The following is a 20681-nucleotide window of genomic DNA, read 5'->3' on the forward strand; positions in this document are numbered from 1 at the left end:
TCCAGGGCTACATTATGCACTTTCTCCTGGTGAAGATAACTTGTAAATGCTTATTAGCTTATTAATTTCCAAAAATATGGAATGTAAAAATTAAAGGGGAGAGGCTTTCTAACTATTGATGAAATCTCACACACAAAAAAGCAGTTCTGAATTCAATTCGAAATATTTTGTCAGAAAATGAAATTGTTTCATTTTTAAAATGGAGGCAATGGGGGCTGCTGTTGAAAGGCCAGAACGGTCACTATGGTAACAGGGAGGAGGAAGAATTGGTTCCGGATCAGAGGCAGGTGACCTTTCGCTTCTGGAGCCGGTGAACGTCCGCCATTTTGTGCCAAGCATCAGACGGAGGAGGCAGAGCGCTAGGCGGGGCGATGGTGTTGGTCGGCCTACCCGCGAAAACTCTGTTCAGGTACCGCGCTCTTATGAGCGATCCCGAGACTTGAATTACAGCTTCGAGGGACCGGAAGCTCGAGTGCAGTAAAAAAGCTACATTCGGACCCTCCGCCATTTTGGAAAGGCAGCTGGGGCTGCGCGGAGTGACTTTGGAGAGAGGCCGCAGCCGCTGAGAATTGGGAGATTGGGTGCATTGATTTTTTTTGTTCTGCGGAAAGACCCCCGCCCCCATGAGTGATCGCGCGCAGCGCCGGTGAACCCGCAGTGCGCAGAAGCGGAAGTGAGAGGGCTTGTTTTGGGGTGAGATACAGAACTCAAGACGGTAAGAAACTGGGAGAGGGTCTGTTTGACTGTGTGTTTGTGAGTAGTGAGTGAGTAAGGGAGGGAGGGGGACGGGTGGGGAGGGAGGGGGACGGGTGGGGAGGGAGAGGGGGTGGGAAGGAAGGGAGAGGAGGGAGGGGGAAGGGAGGGTAGGGGGGGAGAGGAGGGAGGGAGTAGGGGGGGAGGGAAGGGAGGGTAGGGGGGGAGAGGAGGGAGGGGGTAGGGGGGGAGGGTAGGGGGGGAGAGGAGAGGAGGGAGGGGGTAGGGGGGGAAGGGAGGGTAGGGGGGAGAGGAGGGGGGGAAGGGAGGGTAGGGGGGAGAGGAGGGGGGGGAGAGGAGGGAGGGGAGAGGGAGGGGAGAGGGGGGGGGAGAGGAGGGAGGGGGTAAGGGGGGAGAGGAGGGAGGGGAGAGGGGGGGGAGAGGAGGGAGGGGAGAGGGGGACGGGAGGGTAGGGGGGGAGAGGAGGGGAGAGGGGGACGGGAAGGTAGGGGGGGAGAGGAGGGAGGGGGTAAGGGGGGGAGAGGAGGGAGGGGGTAGGGGGGGAGAGGGGGACGGGAGGGGAGAGGGGGACGGGTGGGAAGGGAGGGGAGAGGGGGACGGGTGGGAAGGGAGAGGGGGGAGGGGAGAGGGGGACGGGTGGGAAGGGAGAGGGGGAAGGGAGGGAGGGGGAAGGGAAGGAAGGGGGAAGGGAGGGAGGGGGAAGGGAAGGAAGGGGGAAGGGAGGGAGGGGGAAGGGAAGGAAGGGGGACGGGGGGGGGAAGGGAAGGAAGGGGGACGGGGGGGGGAAGGGAAGGAAGGGGGACGGGTGGGAAGGGGGAAGGGAGGGAGGGGAGAGGGGGACGGGTGGGAAGGGAGGGAGGGGAGAGGGGGACGGGTGGGAAGGGGGAAGGGAGGGAGGGGAGAGGGGGACGGCTGGGAAGGAAGGGAGGGGAGAGGGGGACGGGTGGGAAGAGAGGGGGACGGGGGGGAAGGGAGGGAGGGGAGAGGGGGGGGGAGAGGAGGGAGGGGGTAAGGGGGGAGAGGAGGGAGGGGAGAGGGGGGGGAGAGGAGGGAGGGGAGAGGGGGACGGGAGGGTAGGGGGGGAGAGGAGGGGAGAGGGGGACGGGAAGGTAGGGGGGGAGAGGAGGGAGGGGGTAAGGGGGGGAGAGGAGGGAGGGGGTAGGGGGGGAGAGGGGGACGGGAGGGGAGAGGGGGACGGGTGGGAAGGGAGGGGAGAGGGGGACGGGTGGGAAGGGAGAGGGGGGAGGGGAGAGGGGGACGGGTGGGAAGGGAGAGGGGGAAGGGAGGGAGGGGGAAGGGAAGGAAGGGGGAAGGGAGGGAGGGGGAAGGGAAGGAAGGGGGAAGGGAGGGAGGGGGAAGGGAAGGAAGGGGGACGGGGGGGGGAAGGGAAGGAAGGGGGACGGGGGGGGGAAGGGAAGGAAGGGGGACGGGTGGGAAGGGGGAAGGGAGGGAGGGGAGAGGGGGACGGGTGGGAAGGGAGGGAGGGGAGAGGGGGACGGGTGGGAAGGGGGAAGGGAGGGAGGGGAGAGGGGGACGGCTGGGAAGGAAGGGAGGGGAGAGGGGGACGGGTGGGAAGAGAGGGGGACGGGGGGGAAGGGAGGGAGGGGAGAGGGGGATTGGTGTCAGAGGGGTGAGGAACTGGTATCTAGGGGGAGTAAGTGGGGTGGGTGGCGAGGGGGACAGATGGAGAGGGAGGATGGGAGTGGAAGTTAAAAGAGAGGGCCTGGGTGTGAATGATGGGCAAAGGTATGCGGGGGGAATTGTAAACTCAGTGGGGAAGACAAGGGGCTACATACAGAGATGCAGTTGATTGAGATGATGGAATAAATGCAAGGAGGGTCACTGCCAACGGTTGAAATGCACTGAGATGCACAACTATAAAGCAGAGATGGGTACTGCATATAGAGGCGGACACATACGATAGGTGTAGATATGGACTGGCTCACAAAAGGTAAGCAAAAGGCATGCAAATGTGTGCACCTAGCAAGCATACCTAAGGTGAAGACAGTGAGCAGCTTGTATTTCTTTGGTACCTTATTACATCTTGTGATGTCTCCAAACACTTCATGCATAATGAATGATTTAGAATTGCTATCACTGCTGTTATGATGGCAAACAACAGTAATTTTGCACACCAAAGCCCAACTTTAAATGATGAGTTGTATTCTGATTTAATCTATTTTTGAGAATGTTGACCAGGGTGCAGGGCGATCTTTGTTTTTCTTCTAGCAGTGCTTTGGGTCCTTTAGTGTCCAAATAAGAGAGAGACTTTAGGGTTCAGATGTGCACACTTCAGGAACAGGGAGGCCAGAAGATAGAGAGACACAGACAAGTCTGCAAATAGACTGGGAGAGTCAAACTGAGCAGAGATAGATAGTTAAGAGAGAATTGATGCAGCCATACAGAAAAGCCAAGTACAGGAGGGGCAGGAAGCCTTGGGGCATGATCCAAGTTTGGAAATGAAGGGAAGGGCGTAGGAGAGCGATACACACACATGCAGTGAATGGAGAGAGACAAAGGGAAGGTCACCAAGCAGGCAGATGGGCTCAGAAGAAAGTCATGCTGAACTGTTGCAAATTACTGGTTAGTCCTCCAGTGGTGTACTGTGTGCAGTTCCTGGCACAACACTTTTTAGGAAGGAATAAAAACAAAAAATGCTGGAAATACTTAGGTCTGGCAGCATCTGGGGAGAGGGAAGCAAAGTTAACATTTCAGGTCAATGACCTTTCATCAGAATGTAGAGCAGTTCTGCTGAGTATTTCCAGCACTTTTTGTTTTTATTTCAGATTTCCAGCATCTGCAGTATTTTGCTTTTACTTTAGGAAGGATGTCAAGACCTTAGATAGGGTGCAGAAGAGGTTTATCAACGATGAGGGTGTTCAGTTATTTGGAGAAACTGGGATTGTTCTTCGAGTGGGAGGGGTGGGGGTGGACATAAAAGTATTCAAAACTATGAGGGGGTTTTGATAGAGCCTGGAGGGAGAAATTATTTCCTGTGCCAATGGGTCAGTAATCAGCACAGAGGGTGGTTAAGATCTGGAACACTCTACCTGAAACTGTGGTGGAATCAGATTCCATAGTAATTTTCAAAAGACAGTTGCACATGTACTTGAAGAACTAATTTGCTGGGTTATGTAGAGAAGCCTGGAGTGAGGGACTACATTGGACAGTATTTTAAAAAGCCAGCACAGGCATGACAGGCTGGGTGGCCTCCATCTATGCTGTAAGATTCTATGATTCTAAAAGGATGTATGGACAGGCAGGAGGAGGGGATGGTTTTCTTCAAAAGGAGAAGGGTGACTTCAAAAGGAAATTGAATGGCCACTTGAAGGATGTAGAGTGGGACTGACTGGATAGCTCTGTGGAGAGCTGGCATGGACTTGATGGGCCGAATAGCTGCCTCCTGTGGTGTAAATGACTCTAAGTGCAATACTTAGCACAGAGAGATGTGATCCTGGGGACAAAGTGAAAGACATGAGAGACAAGGCAGTCAGGCAACCGTATATGGACAGAGGTTGAGGGGGAGGTACTGATAGTGCTTTGTTTAATGTGTTATTTGAAAGATGGCACCTCTGACAGTGCAGCACTTCCTCTGCACTGCTTTTAAGTGTCAGTCTGGATTATGTGCTCAAATGTCTGCAATGTGACTTGAACCTGTCAGGACTGAGAGAGAACGATATGTGGCAGAGTGATGCAGAGAATGAGTCACGGGAGAAAGTTAGCCACAGCCAGGTTGACTCTAAGAAACAATATGCCTGCTCAGAAAGAGAGGGTGTCCTGGGTCTGGAAGCAGGAGAGAGAAGGTATGGTTTAGGGTTGAGAGAAACACTTGCAGACATATAGACAAACATGGAGATAAAGAAAGACAGGTAATACCATGCCTGTCTTTGATAGGCAGACAGAGGACATATAGGATCAAATTGGGCAGAGAGAAGAAGAGAGAGAGCGAGATACCCATTGGTGAGAGAGAGACAGGCAGGCTTGTGGTGAAAGAGATAAGCTAGGGATGGAGAAAGAGAGAGAGAGAGAGAGGTAGGAATAAACCAAGAAAGGGATGTTGGAGTAAAGAAAGGGCAGTAGCAGGTGGGCATGGAGCAAAATAGGCCTAGGGATAGATTTGAGAAAGTGACAGAACTAAGGATATTCAGAAAGATGCACACTGGGATGCGAAAGAGAGAAGCTATAAGCAGTTGGATGAAAATGGAGGTAAAACAAAGTCTGACTTGCATTTATATAGTGCCTTTCCTGACTTCAGTGTGTCTCAAAGCACCTTCGAGCCAGTTAAGTACTTTTGAAGTGTAGTCATTATTCAGTGTAGGAAATCTGGCAACCAATTTGTACACCGAAAGGCCCCACAGACAGCAGTGTGATAATGACCAGATAATGTGTTTTTGTAATGTTGATTGAAGGACAAATATTGGCCAAGGCACCGGAATAATTCCCATACTCTTCGAATAGTGCCATGGGATCTTTTACATCCACCTGAGAGGACAGATGGGGCCTTGGTTTAACTTTATTTTTTGAGGGGTTGGTGGGAAGGGAGAATAGGAAAGAAAAGTCTTTGTCTTGCTAATGTGATCAATTTCTAGGATCTGCTGAGACTATATGCAGCATTTTCAAACACATGAGTGGGCAAGTAGAACAAATCAGAATAGAGAATTGCTTTTAGATCAGTTGTGTGGTTCAGGAGCTGGGTTTGGCAGAGATAGGGAAAAATACCATATGATCCAATCTTATAAATTTAAGTTTGTTTCTTTTGTATAGCTTGACTTGCTCTTTAGATTTGATACAACAACGCAGTATGTGTTTTGAAGTTGGAGGCGAGTGACTGGAAAGGGAGGCAAAGGGAAACTGAATTAAGGGCTTGGAGAGGAGCTGTAGTTTTAGGGGATGGGTTTAAAAGTAAATAATGTTTGTTCACTGATAAATCCAGCAAAAGCAAAGGCTTAAAAGTTTGTTACTCTGGCAGCTAATATTTCACTGGTTCGGTATTATCTGATGATTACAGGGTCGGTATTTCTGACTTCCCAGGTGGTAATATATCACTAAACGTATTGCTCCAGAGTGATGAGTTTGTGTTTGTACATAAAAAAAGTAGTAATGGCTTCAAACATCCTAAGTTTTGTTGGATTTCATGATATCAGTAGTAAAAATTGTATGAAAATGGCACCTAGTTGATATGAAGGAGGATATTCAGGATTGAGGTGAACATAAAATAAGAAATATGGCCCCAGGAGCCTCCTCGCCATTCAATACGATCATGGCTGATCCTCTGCTCAACTTCACTTTCCTGCCCAATTCCATAACCCTTGGTTCCCTGAGAGATCAAAAATCTGTCTATCTCAGCCTTAAATATATTCAACAATAGAGCACCCACAACCCTCTGGGGTAGAGAATTCCAAAGATTCACAACCCTTTGAATGAAGATATTACTCCTCATCTCAGTCCTAAATGATCAACCCCATGACTAGTAATCCTGAGCCCAGGCTAATGCTCTGGGGACATGGCTTCGAATCCCATCACAGCAGATGGTGAAATTTATAGGAAGATAGGAACAGGAGTAGGCCATTCAGCCCCTCAAACCTGTCCTGCCATTCAATGAGATCATGGCTGATCCGCAGCCTACCTCCATATACCTGCCTTTGGCCCATATCCCTTAATATCTTTGCTTAACAAAAATCTATCTATCTCAGATTTAGAATTAACAACTGTTCTAGCTTCAACTGCTGTTTGTGGGAGAGAGTTCCAAACCTCGACCACCCTTTGCGTGAAGAGGTGCTTCCTAACATCTCTCCTGAATGGTCTAGTCCTATTTTTTAGACTATGCCCCCTAGTTTTAGAATCTCCAACCAGTAGAAATAGTTTATCTTTATCTAGCCTGTCTTTTCCTGTTAATATCTTGAAGACTAAGATCAGATCACCCCTTAACCTTCTACATTCTAGCAAAAGCAGGCCTAATTTGTGTAATCTCTTCTCGTACCTTATCCCATGTAGTCCAGGTATCATTCTTGTAAACCTACGTTGCACTCCCTCCAAGGCCAATATATCCTTCCTAAGGTGTGGTGCCCAGAACAGCTCACAGTACTCCAAGTGGGGTCTAACCAGGGTTTTGTGCAGCTGCAGCATAACCTCTATGTCTTTACACTCCAATCCTCTAGATTATAAAGGCTAGCATTCCATTAGCCTTTTTGATTATTTTCTGCACTTGCTCGTGGCATTTTAAAGATCTATGCACTTGGACATCCACTGTACTTAACCTCTTCCCATTTAGAAAGTACCCTGCTCTATCCTTTTTTTGGTCCAAAATGGATAATCTCACACTTGCCTGCATTGAAATCTATCTGCCACAGTTTTGCCCACTCACCTAGTCTGTCACTATCTCTTTGCAATTTTATGCTATCATCTAGACTGTCTACAATGCCACCTAACTTTATATCATCAGCAAATTTGGATATATGACTTACTATGCCATCATCCAAGTCGTTAATGAATAATGTGAATAATTGAGGCTCCAACACAGATCCCTGCGGGACACCATTAGTCACATCCTGCCAATCGGAGTACTTACCCATTATCCCCACTCTCTGTCTCCTACCACTCAACCAACTTTCCAACCATGTCAATAATTTTCCCTCAACTCCATGGGCTTCGACTTTAGTTAACAGTCTCGTTTGTGGGACTTTATCAAATGCCTTCTGGAAGTCCATATAAATAACATCCATAGACATTCCCCTTCACTACCTTAGTCACCTCTTCAAAAAATTCAATGAGATATGTCAGGCATGACCTTCCCGTCATGAATCCATGCTGGCTGTCCCTGATTAACTGAAATTTTTCTAGTCACCCTATCCTACTCCAGCAACTTGCCCACCACAGATATCAGACTAACTGGTCTGTAATTTCCTTGGTTCCCCCTTTCACACTTCTTAAAAAGTGGAGTGACATATGCAACTTTCCAATCCAGAGGGACCACTCCTGAATCTAAGGAACTCTTAAAGTCTATAGTTAGGGCATCTACAATGTGCTCCCCTACTTCCTTTAACACCCTCGGATGGAAACCGTCAGGTCCTGGGGATTTCTCACTCTTTAGTTCCATTAATTTCCTTGTTACTGATGTTTTACTTACGTTAATTGTATTAAATCCCTGTCCCCTATCGGCTATTAATTTTTTCGGGACTTCCAGCAAGATATCCTCCTTTTCAACTGTAAATACTGAGGCAAAGTAATTGTTCAACATGTCTGCCATTTCCCCATTATCAATAACAATATCTCTATTTTCAGCTTTTAGTGGGCCTACTTGACCTCTTGACCACCTGCTTTCCCTTTATGTAACTATAAAATTTCTTATTGATTTTGATGTCCCTTGCAAGTTTCCTTTCATAATCTCTTTTAGTAGCTCTTATAAACTGCTTTGTGACCCTTTGTTGGTCTTTGTATCGATCCCATTCGGCCGGATCTGTGCTGCGTTTTGCATTTTTGGCAGCCCTTTTTGTTTTATACTATCCCTAATCTCTTTAGTTGTCCATGGCTGTTTTGTTCTGTGAAGTGGAGCTTTTTCCTCTCTGGTATATACTCGCTCTTTATTTAGTTAAATGATTCTTCGAATATTCTCCACTGTTCTTCAGTCGTTTGACCCATTTGAATTCAATTAATAAATCTGGAATTAAAATCTAATCTAATGGTGACCATGAAGCCATTGTCAATTGTTGTAAAAACCCTGGTTCACTAATGTCCTTTAAGGAAGGAACTCTGCCGTCTTTACCTGGTCTGGCCTACATGTGACTCCAGACCCACAGCAATGTGGTTGATTCTTAAAATTCCCTCTGAAATGGCCTGGAAAGCCACTCAGTTCAAGGGCAATTAGGGATGGGCAGTAAATGCTGGCCTCGCCAGTGATGCCCACATCCCACAAAAAAAGACAAATGAAAAAAAGTCTAGATTCCCCAGCCAGGGGAAACAACCTCTCCGTGCCTACCCTACCAGGCTTCTTCAGAATCTTACGTGTTTCAATGTGATCATCTCTTATTCTTCTAAACTCCAGAGAGAATATGCCCAATTTGCTCAGCCTCTCATCATTGTACAACCCTCTCATCCTAATAACTAATCTAGTGAACCTTCAATTGCCTCCAATGCAAGTATACCCTACCTTAAATATGGAGACCAAAACTGTCTACAGTACTCCAGGTTGGTCTTACCAAAGCGCTGTAAAATTGTAGCAAGACTTCCGTATTCTTGTACTCCAGCCCCCTTGCATAAAGGCCAACTTGCTATTGCCGCCTTAATTGCGTGCTGTATCTGCATGCTAACTTTGTGTTCCTTGTACGAGTACACCCAAGTCTTTCATACCTAAATGCGCTCCATGCCGCGCTCAAATTCACCTTTGAGATAGAACAGTCTAATGAGCTCCCTATCCTTTATGTGCTAGCTGAGAGAAATCTGCTAATGGGTTCTCTACTAATGGCTAACCCAAGCCTATCTTCACTGGTCAGTATACATGTTGGGATTCCTACAGCTCCATGCGATATAAGATTGGTCTTATCTACAATTTTGTAAATGTGGCCTGAGCCATTTGCTCACTGTGCAAGTTTGATGCTGAAATAGGGTGCATCAAAGCTATCCTGATGGATAATGGCTACCCTGATCAGATCATTGTGTGTTGTGTATCGCGCATAGTCATGAGTGGGTCTAAGGCTGCCATATTTGGACCTGAAAAGTGCCCAGTCTACCTCAAATTACCGTAGAAGGGTAAGACATCTTAAATATTTGAGCAACAGGTGAAGCTAGCCATTTCAAATGCAGTAGCAACACAAGTGGTATTTTCCACTAACAGGATGCTGCTGTCAAGCCAAAAAGATGTTCTGCCTACCACACAAATGAGTAATGTGGTATATGAATTCCAGTGCGAGTGCAATGCCAGGTCTGTAGGCTGTACGTCCTAACAACTGGCAGATTTTATCCAACAGCACTTTGCTTCGGTTGTTTGCAATAGGCAGAGTACTGACTGTACTCAAGTAGCCCATATTGCAAAACTCAGAACACAATGTTTAGTTTAGTTTAGTGATACAGCACTGAAACAGGCCCTTCGGCCCACCGAGTCTGTGCCGACCATCAACCACCCATTTATACTAATCCTACACTAATTCCATATTCCTACCACATCCCCACCTGATCCTATATTTCCCTACCACCTACCTATACAGGGGCAATTTATAATGGCCAATTAACCTATCAACCAGCAAGTCTTTGGCATGTGGGAGGAAACCGGAGCACCCAGAGGAAACCCACGCAGGCACAGGGAGAACTTGCAAACTCCACACAGGCAGCACCCAGAATTGAACCCGGGTTGCTGGAGCTGTGAGGTTTAGGTGCTAACCACTGTGCCGCTCTATTGTCTAACATTAGATGTGATTCCGTGATTGGACAGCACTTGGTGAACAATTCGGAGTGTGCTAAGAACTACACTAACAACTAGTTTAAGATTATTAGTCGGGCTCGCAATGTGGCTCTTTTGTGCTTGCTGCAAGCTACATATATTCAAATTCAGAAATATATGAACAGATAACGTTTCTATAGATATTAAAAAGTGTTAAAGTGAGCTATAGAAAGTGAGTCTAGGAATTATGGGAAAATAGGAGCTGGCAGATGAATTGAAAAGGTATTTTGCATCGGTCTTCATAGAGGATGCAAGTAACATCCCAGAAATAGCTGTAAATCAGGAAATGGAAGGGAGGGAGGAACTCAAAATTACAATCACCAGAGAAGTAGTACTGAGCAAATTGTTGGAGCTGCGGGCTTGCAAGTCCCCGGGTCCTGATGAACTTCTTCATAAGGTCTTAAAAGAAGTAGCTAGTGAGATAGTTGATGCATTGGTTTTAAGTTTCCAAAATTCCCTAGATTCAGGGAAGGTTCCATTAGATTGGAAAACAGTGAATGTAACTCCTTTATTCAAAGAGGGAGAGAGACAGAAAGCAGGAGACTACAGGCCAGTTAGCTTAACGTCTGTCATAGGAAAAATATTAGAAGTTATTATTAAAGATAATTATAACAGGGTAAAGCCTGGCTTGGGTATAAAATTAAAACCCAACCTGACCACAACCGACCCGAGCCCTCTAATCTTTTTTCACACCCGACCCGAATCTCCTTCATCTGTTCTGGCAGCAGGCTATTCCTGCAGCTGGAGTTGTGGGGAATCATGGGTAAGCCTGATCCCGTGACTTCCTGGAAGCAATATCTAGTCCGACCCGTGCCCGAATGCTGGACTCGGAATTTCAACCCAGCGTGTAGTCGGGTTTGGGTCAGGTAGTCAGGCTTTATAAGAAACATTCAAGGTAATCAGACAGAGTCAACATGGTTTTGTGAAAGGGAAATCATGATTAACCAATTTATTGGAGTTCTTTGGTAACATGTGCTTTGGATAAAGGGGAACCGGTGAATGTACTGTACTTGAATTTCCAGAAAGCATTTGATAAGGTGCCACATCAAAGGTTATTGTGGAAAATAAAAACTCATGGTGTAGGGGGTAACATATTGGCATGGATAGAAGATTGGCTAGCTAACAGGAAACAGTAGGCACAAGTGGGTCATGTTCTGGTTGGCAAGATGTAACAATTGGTGTGCCACAGGGATCTGTGCTGGGGCCTCAACTTTTTACAATTTATATAAATGACTTAGATGAAGGGACCGAAGGTATGGTTGCTAAATTTGTTGATGAGACAAAGTTAGGTAGGAAAATAAGTTGTGAAGAGGACGTAAGGAGGCTACAAAGGGATATAGATTGGTTAAGTGAGTAGGTAAAGATCTGGCAAATGGAGTGTAATGTGGCAAAATGTGAAATTGTCCACTTTGGCAGGACGAATAAAAAAAGAAGCATATTATCTAAATAGTGAGAGATTGCAGAGCTCTGAGACACAAAGGGATCTGGGTCTCCTAGTGCATGAATTGCAGAAGATTAGTATGCAGGTACAACATGTAATTAGGAAAGCTCATAGAATGTTATCGTTTATTGCGAGGGGAATTGAATACAAAAGCAGAACATAAGAAATAGGAGCAGGAGTAGGCCATTCAGCCCCGCCATTCAATAAGATCATGGCTGATCTGTCCCAGTCCTCGATTTCTCTTTTGGGCATGCTCTGCCTAACCCTCGACTCCCCGGGATTTCAAAAATCTATCTACTTCTTCCTTAAATACATTTAGTGACCTAACCTCCACATATCTGAGGCAAAGAATACCAGAAATTCACCACTCCCTGAGAGAAGAAATTCCTTCGCATCTCAGTTTTAAATGTGTGCCCCCTTATTCTGTTATAATGTCCCTTAGTTCGAGATTCCCCCCACTAGTGGAAACATCTCAACATCTACCCTGTCGAGCCCCCTTAAAATCTTATATGTTTCTATAAGATCACCTTCTAAACTCCAATGAATAAAGGCCTAACCTGTTTAGCTGTTCTTGATAAGCCCCTTCATCCCAGGAATCAGCCGAGTGAACCTTTTCTGAACTGCCTCCAATGCTAGTATATCCTTCCTTAAATACGGGGACCAAAACTGTGCGTAGTACTCCAGGTGTAGCTTTGCCCACACCCTGTACAGTTGTAGTAGGACGTCCCTATTTTTAAACTCTAAACTCCTAGCAATAAAGGCCAAAATTCCATTTGCCTTCCTAATTACTTGCTGCAGCTGCATGTTAACCTTTTGTGTTTCATGCACAGGAACACCCAGATCCCTCTGTACTACAATATTTTGTAGTCTTTCTCCATCTAAATAATCTCCCTTTTTATTCTTCCTACCAAAGTGGATTACCTTGCACTTTCCCACATTGAACACCATCTGCCAAATTTTTGCTCACTCACTTAACCTATCTATATCCCTTTGCCGATCCTTTGTGTCCTCATCACAACATGCCTTCCCACCTATTCTTGTAGGGAGGTTATGCTTTGGTTATACAGGGTATTGGTGATACCACATCTGGAGTACTGTGTACAGTATTGCTTTCCTTATTTAAGGAAGGATATAAATGCGTTGGAAGCTGTACAGAGAATGTTTACTAGACTGATACATGGAATGGGCGGGTTGTCTTATGAGGAAAGATTGGACAGGCCATGTTTGTATCTGCTGGAGTTTAGAAGAGTAAGAGGCGACTTGATTGAAACATAAGATTTTGAGGGGTCTTGACAGGGTGGATGTGGAAAAGATGTTTTCTCTTGTGAGAGCATCTAGAACTAAGGGCCACTGTTTAAAAATTAGGGATCGCCCATTTAAGACAGATGAGAAATGTTTTCTCTGAGGGTCATGAGTCTTTGGAACTCTCTTTCTCAAAAGACAGTGGAAGCAGAGTTTTTGAATATTTTTAAGGTAGAGGTAGATAGATTCATGATAAGCAAGGGGGTGAAAGGTTATTGGGGGTAGACGGGAATGTGGAGTTGAGTTTACAATCAGATCAGTCATGATCTTGTTGAATGGTGGAGCAGGGCCGAGTGGCCTACTCCTGCTCCAAATTCGTATGTTTGCAGGAACCTGTCCTCTGCAGGCAAAAGGAACATGTCCAGGCATTTTGCCTTTTTGAATTAAACAGAAGTGTGGTGGACAATAGTATCCTGATGCATTCTCCTTGGCATTGCCTCAACCAATCAGTCGACTTGCCACCCTTTTCTCATGCAGTATAAATTGTTACTCCCATTGAAATTTGGCATTTTTACGTTTGTCCTGATGAGTGAAGGACGAATCGCTTCAACAGCATGTCTTTTTTTTTCCAGCAGTACTCGAGTTCTGTACTATCAAGCAACTATTTCTTTGAATGTTTCCCACTATTTATTGACATACTTTATCTATTTACCCAATCAACCTTAGCCAGTTCTCCTCTCATACGTGTTTAATTTGCTTTCTTTAAGTTTTTAAGATTCTTGTATGGGACTGGAGTATGTCACTTTCAAACTTAATATGGAATTCAGTTGTATTGAGATGTCTTTTTCCCAGTGGAATTTATACTATGGAATTACTAATTAACCCTGCCTCATCGCACAATACTTGATCTGAAATAGCTCTGTCCACAACGTACTGTTCCAGGAAACTATCTCAAAGTCGAAATATAGGTGTGGGGATTGGAATCTGCAGCAATAGCTGTGCAGTCTGACTGTAAGATACTGCATTATTACTAAATCTCTGAATGTGCTACTTTAAAATAACTAGATTGAAGCTAGCTTCCTTAGTTCATCTGGGACCATTTAAAGCCATATTTATAAAATAATTGGAAATAAATTTATTTACAACAGCATTCATGATATAAAACATACTTTCACAAGCAATATTTAAATAATGGTTTCTTTGTAAGTAGCACTTGAATTTAAAAAGAACTCTACAAAAGCAGTTATCTAAATTTTAGGGGTGTGAATTTATCTTAAAAGGAAGAAAAGTGCATATTTTTGATGTAGGAAACCTCATCAGGTGGGAAAAGCTACAGTAGATGGGTGTTGCATCAAGAGAGGAGGAACTTTATGAAGCAAGAATAAATGTGCTGCTGTTATAGAGAGATACAGCACTGAAATAGGCCCTTCGGCCCACTGAGTCTGTGCTGATCAACAACCACCCATTTATACTTAATACTTATATACTTTAATACTTATACTTATCCATGTTCCCTAGCACATCCCCACAATTCTCCTACCACCTACCTACACTCGGGGCAATTTACCATGGCCAATTTACCTATCAACCTGCAAGTCTTTGGCGGTGGGAGGAAAACCACGCTGTCACAGGGAGAACTTGCAAACTCCACACAGGCAGTACCCAGAACTGAACCCGGGTCGCTGGAGCTGTGAGGCTGCGGTGCTAACCACTGTGCCGTCCCCAGATCTGTTCCTGTGATCTTTTATAGCTTACCACAGCTGAAAAGTAATGATTATGTAATTGATGTTTCCTCGACCCGTATTAAGAGCTAGTTTGGAGTTTTATCACTGATGTTACCAGCACAGCATGTTGTAGCTTCCCAACGTGTAAAAAGGATCCGTGACAAAGGTCAGTGCAGATGTCACAATGCATAGTGGGTTCAGACGTGTGGTGATACTTTTCTCATATACAGTTGGAGCTTGCTGTGCACAAATTGGCTGCCATGCTTCCTACATTACAACAGTGACTGCACTTCAATAGTACTTGGTGGCTGTAAAGCACTTTGGAACATCAGATGGTCGTGAAAAGCGCTTTATAAATGCAAGTCTTTTCTTTCAAAACACTGCTGCCAAGTCCTCAATCCCTCCTGCATTTGTTTGTCCCTGTTCGTTGCTTAGCTACACTGGCTTCCTATGCCTCAGCAAATGATTTAAAAAGAATTTGCATTTATATAGCACCTTTCACAATCTCAGGACATCCCAAATATAGTCAGTGTTGTAGGAATGCAGCAGCCAAAGGGAGGTGGTGGCGTACTGGTATTGTCACTGGACTAGTAACCCAGAGACCCGGATATTGCTCTGGGGACATAGGTTCGAATCCCACCACAGCAGAAGGTGGAATTTGAATTCAATTAATAAATCTGGAATTTAAAGCTAGTCTAATGATGGCCATGAAACCACATCCCATGAAAGAATAAAAAAAAAATTGCACACAGTAAGCTCCTACAAACAACAACGTCGTCTGTACCCTCAATTCGAGGATGGTGTCTACTCAAGATCACTAGCTTCTGCCATGGGTCTTCAGGTGACTGAGCAGGCCAATTCTCGACCCACAGATCTTTGGGCAGATGGGGCAGGACGTCCCACAGGTAGTGGGATCTGGAGTGCAGGATTTGCTTCCTTTTCTTCCCTTCTCTGCTGCGTTCTGCCTCATCATTAAGGCATTTGGACTCGAAGCATGATGCAGCTTGATGGACTAGTTGTCGTCATTTTGAATGATTGGTTGCTGCTCCTCCCAGTCATCAATGTCAATACTGTCGTGCTTCAGAGTGTCTTGAAAGCATTTTCTTTGTCTTCCCATGGAATGCTGGCCATTTGAGAGTTGAGAAAACGGGACTTGGCAGGGGAGACCATTTTGGGCTACCTGAACACAGTGTACAGTCCATCGAAGTTGGTTTTGCAGGAGTTTTTCCTGAATACTTGTGGAGCTCCATTGAATCTGGAAGATGTGGCAGAGGCATTGCTGATGGAATTTCTCTAGCGCTCTTATGTGTCGCTGATGCACAGTCCAGGTTTCAACTGCAGTACAGGAGTGTGGTGACAACAGCTAGGACTTTGGTTGACTTGCGGAGGTCTTTGTTAAACACTCGCTGTCGTAGTTTGTAGAAGGCTGAGCTGGCACAGCTGATCTGGTGTTGGATTTCCTCGTCAATGGTTGCCTTTTGAGAGAGGTGGCTGCTAAGGAATGGGAAGTGCTCAACATATTCCAAAGTCTTTCCTTCAACATATATGGGAGGTGGAATATTTGACTGACCAGGTGTGGGTTGATATGAGTTTTGTTTTAGCAACATTTAAGGGCAAGCCAAGTTTCTTGTATGCAGAATTGGAGAGAACCTGAGTGGCTTGCAAATCTGATGCAGAGTGGGCGACGACACTGCAGTCATCCGCAAACTGTAGATCATGTATTTCTATGGTGGTCAGTTTAGTTTTAGCATGGAGGTGACTCAGGTTAAAGAGTTTTCCATCTAGGTGGTATTTAATACTCACACCAGAGGGCAGCTGATCTTTCATGAGGTGAATAGCCATTGTCAGGTAGATTGTAAATAGTATGGGGGCTATCACACAACCTTGCTTGACCCCGGTCCATATTTTGAAGGCATCTGTTTCAGATCTCCCACTCAAGACAGTTGCAGTCATATCATCATGGAGCAGTTGCAGGATTGTGATGAAGCTTCTTGGGCATCCAGATCTTTGGAGCACAATCCATGGATTTACTGAGTCAAATGCTTTGGTCAGGTCTCGACATTTTTCCTGGATTGGTGTCTTTAATGCATCGGTGCAAACTCGATGGGCCAAAGGGCCTCTTCTGCAGTGTATTATCCTGTGATTTGTTGGGCAACAAAGACCATGTTGGAGGTTCCTCTGGAAGATCTAAATTCACATTGTCTCTCTCAGCCACAGGAAGTAGGCAATTCAGGAGAATGCATGTCAAGATTTTCCCTGCTATGGACAAGAGGCAAATGCCTCAATAGTTTATGCCGCGATAGAGATGATTTATCTTCCTTCTTGAAGATTGTTACAATTGTTGCAATCCTGAAGTTGGCGGGGTGGGTCGGGGAGGTGGAGTTTTTTTTCCTCCCAAATCCGTAGGATGAGTGCATGGAGTCTTGACGTGAGCAAAAGCCCACCAGCTTTGAAGGCCTCAGCTAGAATACCATCGGGGCTTTGTTGTTTTTCATTCGTTTGATTGTGTTTTGCAGCTCTTCCAAATAGAGTGGTTCATCCATGGATTCTACCACAGAACACTGGGGGATAGCCTGAAGAGCTGCCACTGTGGATTCAGGGTTGAGTTGTTGAAAATGTTCTTTCCAGCGTTGACGGATGGTATTATCCTTGAGAAGAGAGACGCCTCCTTGAGGGGATTTTATCCATTTGATCTTGGTCTATAGATGGCCCTGGTGACTTCAACAAAGCTTCACATGTCATGATGGTTGGCATATTGTTGGATCTCTCGGGCTTTCTGTTCCCATCACTTGTCCTTTATCTTCCGGATTTGGCTTTAGGTGTTGGCCTTGAGCTGTTGGAATGCTGACTTCTTGACTTGCAACCTTGGGCTGTTCTGTCAGGCAATGAAGGCTGCTCATTTTTATTCCAGGAGGTCACATATTTCAGTATCATTTTCAACGAACCGGTCCTGGTGACAACGATGCTTGAACCCAATGGTCTGGACAGGGGAGTCTGGTACAGCTGACTTTGTTCCCACTGTTCTGAAATTGAGTTGGATGCATGAAGATTTTCCAGATTGGTTGTGAGCTGCATTTGGAATTGCTGTCTTTGGTCAGGCTGCTTTAGGGCTGAGACTTTGAACTTCTTTCTCTTGGGCACCTTGGTGCTAGGTGAATGTTTATCACCGATTTGAGCAAGTCGGTGATCTTTCCCGCAGGCAGCAGTTCCCTGCATGGATTAAGTGATACAGACATCAACTTAGATCTTTGACGCGAAGAAAGACATAATCCAGGAGGTGCCAGTGCTTTGATCTAGGGTGCCTCCATGTGGTTTTGTATTTGTCCTTCTGGTGGAAGAGGGTGTTTATTATAATGGGAGGCTATGCGGAGTATACTTTGTCAGCAGGAGGACCCCATTTGCATTGGCGCTTCCCACCCTGTTTTTCTCAGTGATTCCTCTCCAGACATGGGAGTCACAGCCAACCTTGGCATTAAAGTCCCTCAGAAGGATGATCTCTTCTTTTGGGATGGCGGTGAGGATTTCATTAAGATCAGAATAGAACTTTTCCTTAACATCTTTATCAGAGTCAAGGGTTGGGGCATAAGTGCTGATGATGGTAGCATATTGATTGTAGGTGAAGTGTCAAGAGTCCTTTCATTTATGCAGTTGGGGAGTTGTGGCAGTGCATCCAAGATCCTATTCTGGATGGCCAAGCCAGCTCCGTGAATGCGAGGGTCGCTGTCAGCCTTTCCTTTCCAGTACAAGGTGTATCCCCTGGCTTGTTCCTTCAGCTGCCCCTCCCCAGGAAGGCGGGTCTCACTGAGGGCAGCGATGTCAATTTGGAGTCTTGATAGCTCACGTGATATGATTGCAGTTTTTCTTTCCAGACGGTCACTCTTGAAATAATCCATGAGTGATCTGACGTTTCAGTTGCAAAATTTAAAGTTTTCTTTCTTTGACCACCAAGATGTTGATCCCACAGGGTGTGGTTCCCCAGCCAGGAGAAACTGGGACAGCCAAGTTTCAGGGCACCTTTTCTAGTCCCCTCCCCATTTGGGATGAGCAGAGGGTATCCTGGAGAGGACTGCTCAGTCACAGATGCTGCTGCCCAAAGACTGTCTCAACACAGTTGTCTTAAAACCTTCATGCATCTGTCACCTGAGTGCAGATTCTTGACGAGGGACTCCCAGGTTCACAACCCTGTCCCCATCACTAATTCTCTATTGCCACGGGACTTGGTAGAAGCCTGTGCGTGACTTTGTTTAAAGTGGGTACCTTGGGCGGCTGTCATTGTCTACACAATCTTGATGGATTGGTGATCAGATTTTGATGACGTGTCGAATCGCGATGATCGGGACCACCTTGATGCTGCAGCCTTCTTTTGCCTTTGCAGCCGGTGAGATGCACAGTCTTCCTTTGCCTGTTCTGCCATTGAGGACGTTTTGGACCGTACTTTGTCTGGCACCTCCCCCCGACCTTGTCGCTATGGGTGGCCCGACCAGGAGCAAGGAGCTCCCGACGGCGTCACTCAAGGGATCGTCTGAGCGCACAAGCCTCTCCACCACGTCAAGGTGACGATATATGGACACAAACCACAAACAGAAATGTGATAATGACCAGATAATCTGTTTTTGTGATGTTGATCGAGGGATAGATATTGACCAGGAAACTGCTGCTCTTGAAATGGTTGGACTTGGGGGTTTGATGATGGGCTTGGAATTCCAAGGTTACAAGATTGATTTTCTGTCACAGAACATTGACATTGCTTTTCCTCTATGCACCATCACTGTTTTGCATTATTCACCAATTGTTACAGCCATGTTTGAGTAGAATTTATGGACAACTGGATGGGTTCTTATGGATCTTTGTAATTGTAGCCACTGTCCATGACCTGTGATATAGTTTGTTCAAAGGCCTTTCCATTCTGACTGATTCCATTTTGCTGTAACCCTGTGCGTCCAATTTTAACTCAATCAAAACCCATTCACTTACACAGAGTTAAAATTAGGCCCTGGATATTTGCAAGCAAGAGCAGCCAAGGCAAATGTTTGAGTTTCCTGAATTGCAACTTTGTAGATAACAGGTTTTCAAATTTTGCTGAGTTTGCTAGATATTCATGTAATATCCGTTAATTTTGAAAAATGCTGTTTTGAATGTTTCGAGAGTGGAAGTCACTCATTTACCTCATCTCTAAGCATTGGCTAAACTATTTGTGCAGTGAGTTACTGACCTCTGCAGCCATGCTAATTGCCCTCCAACCTTGAAAGCCTTATCACTTTGGTCTTGGCACGCAGTCTTGCCAAGTTGAACAGCTTGCCATCAACCCTGGCATGCAGGTAGATACCCTCATTCGGGTTACCGAAAGCATACAGTAGCAGCATGGAGTAAAATATGCCAGAGAGTTGGCGCCCAGATGCAACCCTATTTTACCTCGCTGCTGATCTTGAAAGCATCTGATGTTGCTCCATTATAACTGACAGAACTGTGCATGTTCTCGTGGAAAGAAAAAGTGATGTCCAGGAGGGAAGCCTATTTTCTGCAGCAGTTTGAAGAGTCCTTCTCTGCTGAGGAGATCGAAGGCCTTGATGAGGCCTATGAAGGCATTGTAGAGTGGTCTGCGCTGTTGGTCGCACTTCTCCTGTAACTGCCAAAGTGAGAAAATTATGTTGACTTGTCGATCTGCCAGCTTTGAAGCTGCACTGAGACTTGGGATAGATGCGCGATGCCAGGGTCTGCAATCTGGTCAGCACAACGAGAGCAAAGATCTTCCCCACAATACTTAGCAAGGAGATGCCTCGGTCATTGTTAGTCACTGTGATTCCCCCTTGATTTTGTACAAGGTGACTGTTGGCATCACACGTCATGAGGTACAGGACTTTCCTTCCAACATAGATACAAAAGTTCATGGAGATGCTGTTGCAGTGCTGGTTTTCCACTTTCAATGCTTTCTGGTGGGATGCCATCATTTCCCTGGGCTTTACCACTGCCGAGATGGTCACCTTGTTCAGCTCTCCTATGGTGGGCTTGATATCCAGCACCTCCATCACAGGAAAGCTTGGAATAGGGCTGAGAGCTTCTTCAATGACAATGTTCTCTGTTGCATTGAGTTCGAGGTAATGTTCCACCTACCTGCTTGCTAGTTCAG

The 20681-nt window shown here is 45.8% G+C and overlaps 1 protein-coding gene across 7 annotated transcripts in view; it reads left to right on the forward strand.

Moving 5' to 3' along the window:
- The first annotated feature begins 315 nt into the window (after positions 1-315).
- Positions 316-20681, forward strand: part of ark2n (arkadia (rnf111) N-terminal like PKA signaling regulator 2n) — a 120244-nt gene continuing 99878 nt past the window's right edge. For 4 of the 7 annotated variants that reach the window (XM_068030039.1, XM_068030012.1, XM_068030048.1 and 1 more), the window contains exon 1: positions 316-715. The gene's annotated coding sequence lies outside the window, so the exon portion shown is untranslated. Of the gene's footprint in view, positions 716-2463; positions 2666-18929; positions 19108-20681 lie in introns of those variants that run through there. The other 3 variants (XM_068030019.1, XM_068030058.1, XM_068030029.1) reach the window with 2 other exon arrangements.

Source organism: Heterodontus francisci, chromosome 1, assembly GCF_036365525.1.
Source record: "Heterodontus francisci isolate sHetFra1 chromosome 1, sHetFra1.hap1, whole genome shotgun sequence".
In the NCBI taxonomy this organism is placed as follows: Eukaryota; Metazoa; Chordata; class Chondrichthyes; order Heterodontiformes; family Heterodontidae; genus Heterodontus; species Heterodontus francisci.